We start from the raw sequence: 11,862 nt of genomic DNA, 5'->3' as shown, positions 1-11,862 counted from the left end.
GGAGAAGTGAGTGATGCCTTGAATTATCAGTCTTTGTTCTTTCATTTGATTTTTGCTTTCTCATCAGTTCCACTGTCAACAGGACCATTTTCAGCAAGAAGGTAAAACCCGGTATCTCAAGCTTATTTGGAACTGAATCACCATTAAAATTCAACCCACTGCTCAAAGCAAAAGATTCCAAAACAGAACTCTTCACACGATCATAAGTCACAGAAGCATATAGAACACTGCTTTCCGACAATGGTACTGATGAATACCATGAATGAAATACATAAGCTCCAATAGTGGGAATGAAAGTGCCACATTCAAGGCTTGAGGGTGAACCGATGCCAGAGCTTCTTCTGGTACAGACCTGCAAGAGATCAGTATCATTCTTCCAGCTCGGGATGATACGTGTGCAGTGACTCTGGGTATTGCAAGGTGGCCATGCATGCATATTCTGGAGCTGAGTAGCCAAAAATTCCCTTTATGCATTTTACACACATCAATTTTTAAATAAAATCATAAACTTTTTTTTTCTTTTTTCTGTTGTCACTTGTGAAATGCAGTAATATTTTTATTAACATTTTTTAAAAGATTAATTTAGGGGGAAATTAATGAAGTTAACGTTTTTTATAAATTTTATAACAAGCTAATTTGCATTGATAATAGAAAGAAAAAGATGTAAAATTATTTGTTTTACCATGCCATGTTAAACTAAAATAAAATGTACTAAAAATAATTTAATAATTAAGCCAAAGTGATGAAACTTTTTATTGAAAAAATATATATAATCTAATAATTAAGTATTATTGTAAATGTACCATTATTTAATCAAGCATTCAAATCCAAATTGTTTAAAATTTTCAAAATCATATGAGAATCAGAATCTACTTTTAAAATATTAAATATAAAATTACAAAACTTTTAATTTAAAAAAATTAAAAACCTTTAATTTATTAGAAAAGTATATAAAACCAAAAATTGTACATAAACAAATATAAAAGTTGAAAAAGTAAAAGTTAATAAATTAAAAGAATGAAAAATAGATTAGAATGAGAAATACAATGATAAGTAAGTATATTAAATAGATTTATAAAAGATTTTACTTGTTTTTTATATCATTGTTTAAAATTTATGAAATTATATTTATTTAAATCCCAATTATATATCATATTAATTTGGATTCATTTTGAAATGAACTTGAGATTTATTTTTTTGAGTGATTTTTTGTTTTTTGCTTTTTAAATTTTTCTAAAAAAAATATAATCTCCATTTAGAAAATGTGTTTAAAAATAGTTATTAGAAACAATTTTTTTCTAATATTTTATATAACACATATTTAGAATCTAAAAGGTTTTTAATTTGTTTTTTGATATTTTTTAATGTTTTAAAAATATTATTTTTAATCATTCTCCTTTTTAAAAACAACTATTTTGGAAGAAAAGTCATTTTCATTTCTTATGATCTTTAGGTTAATGTTTTGCATTAGAGTTAGGGCTAGGTTTAGGATTAGGGTTAGGGTTTAGGGTTAAGGTTAAGGTTGGGATAAGGTGTATTTATGACACAGGTTCGTTCCCTGCAGTTCTCTCAACAAGTCTGAAGTATGTCATGATTGACTAAAATTTTGATGTGGAGGGTTTTTGATTAATCTTTTATGGGGTGGGTTTTTAATTAATCATTTATAAGGTTTAATCGAAAATGTCGAAATTGGGTACGTTTCCAATGTTCTATGGGCTTCAATGGGAGATTCATGTAAAATCCGACACTGGGCTTTCCTGAATTGCAATTTGCAGAGGTAAGAGATAGCCGAAACAATTTCATAAAGTTCCAAAGCCTTTAGATTTAGGTTATTGCACTTTAATTTTCTTTATTGTGTTATATTAAATTATAGTTTTGGATATAACCCGGAATAAGATAACTGAAACTAAAGGTTTCTGGCAAGAAGTTGAGTCGGTGGAAGGGGGAGAACACCCTGGACAATAAAGAGATTTTGGTGGGATCGACGCTTTGGACTAGGTACGTTTAACAAGAGCAATGTTCTGTTAGTTTGATTCTATTGGTTGGGAAGCTATTTGCTAGGATTCTCAAGGGTACTTTTCTAGGGATTCTGATTCCTATTTTTGTTTGTAGTTAACTTTCTTTTAAATTTATTATGTTTCCTACAAACGAAGATTCCACCTAAGACATAAGACTCCATGGTGGTGCAATATTTTTGGTCTTCAACTATCTCAAGTTTCATACTATCTATTAATTATTCCTACTCATCTGAAGCAATTTCCTAGTGAGTTTTTGACCCTGATTTTATAGGGTTTCTAACCTTTTGTCAGTTTTTGTCTAATCCTTCTAGATATGTTGAAGAATTATATGATACGAACATGCAAATTCAGGTTAAGAAAAAATTGAGGCCACTTTGGGAATTTATATTTTTAAATTTTTTTAGTTATTTTACCAACATCATGGTAGTATTAGTGATAAATGGTTTTAGATTTCTCAATTATTGAAAAAAAGGGTAAGAGCCATGCCCCTACTTTGATGGATTTGAGATGAGGTTGGAACCAATAAAGTTTGGAATTTGAATTGTTATAGGCTATCATTTGTTTCCCAAATTGGATATGGATATACTTTTGCCTCGTATCATTTGGGGAATATTTATATCAATAATATTGTGTCATTGTAGATGAGGTACTTTTCAGAAAAGAAAAAAATATATATAACTAGTTTTACAATCATGTTGGTTAAAGAGCGAGGAGGAGTGTGCCTACTTAGGCCTGCACACACCCTTCAATCATATTGTTTCTTTTTCTCTCTCTCAATGCAAATCGCTTTCTTTTTATCTCTCCCAAGGAAGATTATAGATACAACTTGATGATGAGTAGTGGAAAATTTTTCATGGTGATTGAGACTAACATGGACATTGGGTTGAAGTATTTCCTATAACTATGATAGATTGTCGCTTTCATTGAACATAATTACCTTTTGTATTTTTTTGCTATTATAATCATAGACCGTATGCATTTGAGGTTTTATTTATGATTTATAATGTCGACCAACTTTCTCATCCATCAATTCTCCTGTTTTTAGATTTTACTTCATGCATCCTATGGGTCTACTATGTGTCTACTTTCTAAATATTTGTTTTTTGTTGAAATGAGGGTTCCTACGTTTTTTTTGTGCTGATTGGTACAAGTTGAAATTATTACAGTTCATCTACCAATGACTTAAATGTCACGGTCTAGATGGCTCTGTTATGAACCTTAGAGCTTTGCATCAACAATTTCGATGTGATCCTTTATGTGGCATGAAGCTCTTTTAGGCAAGATAATTGGTGATGGTATCCAATTATTTGTTTCAATTGACTCACTTTTTTTTAATATATTTTTTTTTCAAAAATATAATAATTTATATAATATAATAATATAATAATATAATTTATATAATAATTATATATTTTTTTCTATTAATTAATATAATAATTTATATATATTTTTTTCTAAATAGGCATTTATAATTTATTTATTTTAAATAAATATAATTTATTATATTATATTTATATTTAATTTTAATTAACTAATTATATTTATATTAAATATAGTATCAATTGTTTTAATAAAATTTATTTATATATTTAAATAAAAATGTGATAAATTTTAAACTTAAATTAAACTTATATATATATACCACTTACATATAATATATAAAAAATTATTAATTAATATAATAATTTATATATATATATATTTTTCTAAATAGGCATTTATAATTTATTTATTTTAAATAACTATAATTTATTATATTTTATTTATATTTAATTTTAATTAACTAATTATATTTATATTTATATTAAATATAGTGCCTATTGTTTTAATAAAATTAAAAAATATATTTTATATCAAATTAAAAATATCAATTATTTAATTTCATATATTATTATTTTTTAAATAATGAAATAAGTATATTTAAAATCAAAATAATATAATATTTTTATTTAAAAAATTAAAGTTATATATAAATATATATAAAGTTAAAGTCACAGTTGGTGACTACGGCTTTGACCATTTTTAAAAAAAGTCAAAACCGTAGTCACCAACTACGGCTTTTAACTTAAAGTTAAAACCGTGGTTGGTGACTACGGTTTCTAAACATTTAAAAAAAATAAAACCATAGTCACCAATTACGGTTTTATGACATGACAGCTTATGTAGTACAAACGCACTAAATTGGGTATTATTTTGGAAACAATGTTAGTTTTTGGAATTTTTTTTTAAAATGTACTATTTTGGGTCAAAGCTCCATAAATTTAGTGGAGTAGTAGGTTTCATCAGAGACATGTAAAAGTAGAGCACCTCTTTAAAAATGTAGAAAGGCCTAGGAAGTACAACATTTACAGTGAGAGTTGAGAAAATGAGCTAAGAAAATTAACGTTAGGGCTTTTCGAGGAGGAAGAAGACTACTAAGACAAATCCTTATAGCAAAATGAAGAGAAAGAATGCTACTACGAAAACAAATCCGATTATGATGGCGAACACTATCCACGTCGTATCGAAGGACGTTATCACGTTTGCTCAAGAAATTTTCGGATCATCTGGTTAGATTAAGAGGAAACGAGATCCTCAAGCTCTCTATTTTGACTCACTTTGGCTAGGGTCGACTCTGTTGAAATGGGGTTCTCTATATCTTTAACTTAGAGTTTTTTTGTTCCAATTCATTTGGCTTGCTGATTGTTGCCTTTTTGGTTAAGCAAGACTGGTAGCAAAAGGGTACACTCAAACTTATGGAATTGACTACACAAAGACATTTGCACTTGTAGCTAAGATCAACACAGTTCGAGTATTACTATCTTTAGCTGCAAACCTAGATTGGCCATTACAACAATTCGATGTGAAAAATGCCTTTCTGCATGGCGAGTTATCTGAAGAAGTATACATGGATCTTCCACCAAGATGCATGGTGTTAGAAAAGCAATGTTAGAAGGTGTGCAAATTGAAGAAGTCATTGTATGGGTTGAAGCAATCCCCGAGAGCATGGTTTGGAAGGTTCACAAAGTCAATAAGAGCTTTTAGCTATCGTCAAAGTAATTCAGATCACACTTTGTTCCTGAAAAAGCAACATGGTAAGATTACGATACTCATCGTATATGTGGATGACATGGTAGTTACAGGAAATGATCCTAAAGAAAGAAAAGCTCTGCAAAATTATCTATCTAGAGAATTTGAAATGAAAGATCTAGGTCCTCTGAAATACTTTCTTGGGATTGAAGTTTCTTGATCAAGTGAAGGAATTTTTCTGTCTCAAAGAAAGTATGCCTTAGATCTTTTACAGGAGACTGGAATGTCGGGATGTCAACCTGTTAATACACCAATAGAAGAAGGTCTGAAATTGTGTGTTAAGCCTAATCAAGTATCAACCAATAAGGGAAGATACCAGAGACTTGTGGGGAGATTAATGTACTTAGCTTATACAAGACCAGATCTTGCTTATGCATTGAGTGTAGTGAGTCAATACATGCATAATCCTGGAGAGCAACATATGAATGCAGTCATGCGTATTTTGAGGTATTTGAAGAATGCTTTTGGGAAGGAAATTTTGTTCGCTAAAAATGTTGATCATCAGAGTATAGAAGTATATACTGATGCTGATTGGGCCGGTGCAGTGGATAATAGACGATCTACATCTGGTTACTTTACCTTTGTAGGTGGTAATCTTGTGACATGGAAAAGTAAGAAGCAGAATGTCGTCGCCCGTTCAAGTGCAGAAGCGGAATTTAGAGGTATGGCTCTAGGACTTTGTGAGGCATTATGGCTAAGACTTCTCTTACAGGATTTAGGTTGCCTATCTAGGCAACCAATCCGATTGTTTTGTGACAATAAAGTCGCATGTGACATTGCTCATAATCCAGTACAACATGATCGTACAAAGCATGTCGAGGTGGATAGATTCTTCATTAAGGAAAAGTTGGATGATAAGATTGTGAAATTGCCTAAGATTTGATCAGAAAATCAATTGGCCGATATCCTCACCAAAGCTATCTCAAGTCAAGTGTTCTCAAAATTTTTAGACAAGTTGGGCATGTGTGACATCTATGCACCAACTTGAGGGGGAGTGTTGAGATATTAGGAATGCTTTCCTTATATCATTCTTTCCTTATATCATTTAGTGTTGAGATATTAGGAATGTTTAGATATTAGGAATGTTTAGATATTAGGAAAGTTGAGATATTAGGAATATTGAGATATTAGGATATTAGTTGTTATTTCCTTATATCATTCTTTCTCATTCTTAGAATGGTGATTACCCTCTATATATACTCTGTACATGAGCAAATGAAAGAATTAATGAAAAAACTATCATTTATCAATTTGAAGACATCCAATAGTCCTTCTCCTGCTTCGAACAATCCCTCTGCCACCCCATGGCAACCAAGAGCCCATTATGCCTCCAACACTCCCAACCACACATCTTGGCTCATCGACGGTGGCGCATCTCACCATGCTACAACTGATCTACACAATCTCTCCATGCATACTCCATACAATGGCTCGGATGACATTATGATTGGTGATGGCTCGGGTCTCTCCATTACTCATATTGGTTCTTCCTCTCTCCACACAACTCATAACACTTTTAAATTGAACAATGTTCTCTGTGTTCCTACTATGAAAAAGAATCTCATTTCCATTTCTCAATTTTGTACCTCAAATAATGTCTCCATTGAATTCTTACCAACTGCTTTCCTTGTAAAGGACATTCAAACGAGGACAACACTTCTGAAGGGCAACACTAAAGATGGCGTCTATGAGTGGCCGATATCTCCACCTTTGCTTGCATTTTCCAGCCGCAAAACAACTTTATCTGAGTGGCATCAAAGATTAGGACACCCAACTTTCAAAATTCTGAAACAGATTGTTTCCAAAAATAAATTTGATTTCTCTTCTTCATTATCCAATAATTTTCCATGTAATGCTTGTTTGAGTAATAAAAGCCACAAATTGTCATTTTCTAAATCCACCATTGTCTCTTCTTAACCCCTTGAAACTATCTTTTCTGATGTTTGGACATCTCCTATTATATCAAATAATGGATTAAAATATTATGTCATTTTTGTGGATCACTTCACCCAATATATTTGGTTTTATCCTCTTAAATAAAAGTCATAAGTCAAAGATATTTTTATTTAATTTAAAGCAATTTTTGAGAAACACTTTGATAAAACCATCAAAACACTTTATTCGGACAATGGTGGTGAATATATTACCCTTGCCCATTTTCTTTCAACAAATGGTATTTCTCATCTCACTACACCACCTCACACACCTGAACACAAAGGATTTTCAAAACGTAGACATCTTCATATTGTAGAAACTGGACTAACCTTACTCTTTCATGCATCTCTTCCTTTAAGTTATTGGCCTTATGCCCTAGCCACAACAGTTTACCTAATAAATCGCATGCCAACACCCATACTGAACCTTTCCTCTCTTTATGAAATTTTTTTTACAACAACTCTTAATTACTCAAAACTCAAAATTTTTGGTTGTTTATGCTATCCCTGGCTTAGACCATATACTACCCACAAACTCCACACTCGATCCAAACCATGTGTCTTCCTTGGATACTCTTTAACTCAGAGTGCCTACTACTGCCTTGATCCATCCACGTCTAAAATATATGTTTCTAGGCATGTTAAATTTGTTGAGTTTGTCTTTCCCTTCCGTCATATCTCTGCTCCTTCCTCTTATCCTCCATCAGATTCCATTGCTACTTGGCTTCCACCACCCCTTCGCATTCCCAACTTGCCTTTAGTACCACCACTCAATCCGTCATCTGTCGTGGACGCTCAACAACAATCCCCCAGTGCCGCTTCACCACCACCAGACCTGCCTGCCACATCACCTCCATCACCATCACGTGAACCTTCACATCCCCACAATCCCTAACACCCATCAACACATATAAGCCCACATCAGCTTCAGCCACAACCCACCCACCCCATGACTACTAGAGCCAAAAATAATATCCGCAAACCCATCACCAAACCGAATTTTCACACTCAATTAACCAAAAGTGATGATCATGAACCACCCACCTTGACCCAAGCTCTCAAAGATCATAAATGGCGTCGAGCCATGTCTGAAGAGTATGATGCTTTAGTAAAGAATGGCACATGGGCTATAGTTCCACCGGATAGCAGTCAAAATCTGGTTGGTTGCAAGTGGATTTTTAGAACTAAACGCAAATATGATGGCTTTATTGACAGGTTCAAGGCCCGATTGGTGGCAAAGGCTTCCACCAACGTCCTGGAATAGACTACCACGACACATTCAGTCCCGTTGTAAAACTAACTACTGTCCGCATTGTTCTCAGTATCGTCGTCAGTCGTGGCTGGTCCTTAAAGCAACTTGATGTTAATAATGTCTTTATTCAAGGACATCTATCAGAGAATATATACATGGCACAGCCACCGGGATTTGTTGATAATGACAACCCCTCTTATGTCTGCAAACTCAACAAAGCAATATATGGCCTGAAATAAGCCCTTCGGGCGTGGTACCATGAACTCAGAAACTTTCTTCTATAGTTTGGCTTTCAGAATTCATATGCTGATACATCACTCTTTGTCTTTCATGCTGATGGCCACATTATGTATCTCCTTGTTTATGTTGATGATTTAATTCTCACAGGCGATAATGATACCAAAGTTAATCACTTCATTGCCATCCTTGCTCGGCAATTTTCCATCAAAGACCTTGGTTTACTAACTTACTTTTTGGGTGTGGAAGTTGTCCCAAACAAACATGACTTGTTACTCTCACAAAGGCGATATATTCTGGATCTCCTCACTCAAACCAAGATGCAAGATGCCAAGACTATTCCTACTCCCATCCCAACCAGTCCGACTCTCATGTTAAACTCAGGTTCTTCTCTGTTTGATCCCACTGAGTATTGCCAGGTAGTTGGGAGTCTCCATTATTTGCTCATAACAAGACTAGACATCGCCTTTGCTGTCAACAAATTGTCCCAATATATGCACTGCCCAACAACTGCATATTGGTCCTTTGTCAAACGCCTACTACGTTATCTTGTTGGCACCGTTGATGATGGTTTACAACTCTACAAAGACTCTACTCTCAACTTGCATGCATTCTCAAATACCTCTCTCAATCTCCAAGCCTTTTCTGATGCTGATTGGGCAAGGGACAAGGACGTTTTTTGCTCAACTGGTGCTTACGTTGTTTATCTTGGTAAAAATCTGATCTCCTAGAGTTCTAAAAAGCAACAGACTGTTGCTAGATCCTCCACTGAGGCGGAGTATCGCTCAGTTGCAAATATAGCTGCTGAACTTAATTTCATTTGTTATCTCTTGACTAATCTTGGTATTTCGCTTTCCTCCTGCCCTGTCATTTACTGTGATAATATAGGGGCCCCTCAACTCTGTTCCAATCCATTTTTTCATTCCCGTATGAAGCATGTTGCAATGGACTTTCATTTTATCAGGGATCAAGTTCAAAATGGAGCTCTTCGTGTAGCCCATGTCTCCTATGAAGATTAGCTTGCAGATGCTCTTACCAAGCCACTTCCACGACAACGTTTTCTTCAACTTAAACACAAGATTGGACTTCTCTCCCGAGCTTCATCTTGAAGGTGCATAATAGAGATAATCAGTTGCTTGACTTAGTTATTCATCTCAGCTTGACTTAGTCTTTCATATCAGCTTGACTTAGTCTTTCATATCAGCTTATTCAAATGTATTTAATTGTATTTATCTATCATCCATAGATATAGGATTCAGTTTGTAACCTTCTTAATTTGTAGGATCTTCAACCACTCTTGGATATGTATTTATACGTTGTTTCATTAATGAGAAGTATTGAGCTTTGCAATCTGTTAGTACTTATTAATGAAATATTCTAAAAATAAGAGTTGAAATATGTGATATGAAAGAAATATTTTTTTTCTTGAAAGAATGAAATATTCTACTAAAACAATATTTGAAATTTGTGATTTGAAAGAATCATTTTTTTTTTCTGAAATTTATAATTAATGGAAATGCACGCATAAAGCACACTCCCTAAGTGAAAATATTTGTATAGGTTAGAAAAGATAAATAATTACTATGAAACACATTTTTTTTCCTAAAAAAAATGATATATTCCATTGAAACAATAACTAAAATTTGTGATTCGAAAGAAACATTTTCTTTTTCCTAAAATTTGTAATTAATGGAAAGTTGCACAACCCTCTCTTATTAGACAATTTTCATGGGTATTTGAGGGGAGCCTGAAGCTTCCGTTTTTTTCGACTGGGGTTTGAAGGAAGAGGGGTTGAGGAGTGAATGTGGTATGAAGGGAGAAGGAAACTGGTAAACGAATAGGTTGTGGGTTTTTTGAGGAGTTTTCTCTCTGGTATATGGGAGGTTAGCTACAACAGAATACGGGAAGGGTTGTGCAACGAAAGAAAATAGTGAAGAAAAGGAGTTTGAAAGCTTGATTTTCGAGAAGGCGAGAAGTTGTGTTGGCGCCGGAAGACAGAGACAAAGCAGTAGACTGTAGAGAAAGGAAGGAAAATTAGTTGAGTTGCTTGGTATAATTTCTTGGATTGAAGGGTATTTTTGTCCGAATAACCACCCACCTACCTTAATCTGATCAAACAAAAGAAATGATAATGCATCTTAAAATACTCCTAATTAACACCCTAAATCTGTCAAATATATTAAAAAATCCGTAGACAAGCTCACAACTTTTTCTTTAAAAAAAATAATATTATTTCTGTCAAATATATTATGTACAATTCTAAGTTTTTATTTAACTTTACTATTAAATCTGATTATTATTTAAATATTCTTAAAATTGAGATTTGAATGAAAATAATACAAAAATAATACTTCAAATATGTAAGTTTCAATAAATTATACCAATTTGCTGGCCCAAAAAAAGAAATATTTTTTCTTGTTTCGACCATCTTGACAAAGCATTTATCAATTTTTTTATATTTAAAATGTTGCTAATAATTTCATACTATATTACTTGAAAGTCTTTATTGTTATTAGATAAATTTCACTCTAAATGCCTCATAAATTATGAATTCATTTCTCTATTTCGCTTTATTTCATTTCTTTGTTTAAAGCTTTCTTTTTTACATTACTCAATTTGTAAATAAAAAATTTTGATTAAAAATTTAATTGTCAAATGAAAAAACTAAAATATCTTCCATTTATATTTTCATTAGTAAATAAATAAAAATATATATTAAAATATAATCGGTATAAAGATTATAAAAATACTAATTATGTGAAGATTTTCATATTGTTAGATAATTCCATATAAATTAGACAATAAATGCAATTATATGTAGAAATGAATATATTAGGAGCATCCAAGAAAAAAAAGTAAATATTGTTGAGCCCATTAAGAAGATGCATTAAAATCTTCATTTAATAGGTGAAATGATGACAACCTTTATTTAGTAGTCTACCTACTCTTTCCATCCTTCCTTCTGATACCATCATTTGTTTTGAATTAATATCAAAACCTAAGTTTGATTTTAATAAATTTTATTCCACTCACGATGTCAACTTCGAATATTCCATAAGTTAGGTTTGAAAATTTGTACCTGCTTAAAATTAGAGATGATCCATTTATGGACACTTATATGGTAAAATCCAATGTTTTAAAATAAAAATTGGATTGAAGTAGACAGTCCACCGGTTAAACCGTCAATCGAAGCCTGATCAAGTTTGGTTCAAACTTTGGGCTACACATTAAATTGACCTTTGACAAATTGTGGATTGGATCATTGGGCTAGTGAACCTCGAATTTGCATTGGCCAACCCATTTTTGTCCTTTTGAGGATTTTTTTTTTCTTTATATACCTATTTTTGGAATC

This window comes from Vitis vinifera, chromosome 5 (genome assembly GCF_030704535.1).
Source record: "Vitis vinifera cultivar Pinot Noir 40024 chromosome 5, ASM3070453v1".
NCBI lineage: Eukaryota > Viridiplantae > Streptophyta > Magnoliopsida > Vitales > Vitaceae > Vitis > Vitis vinifera.
This window is presented reverse-complemented; position numbering follows the sequence as displayed.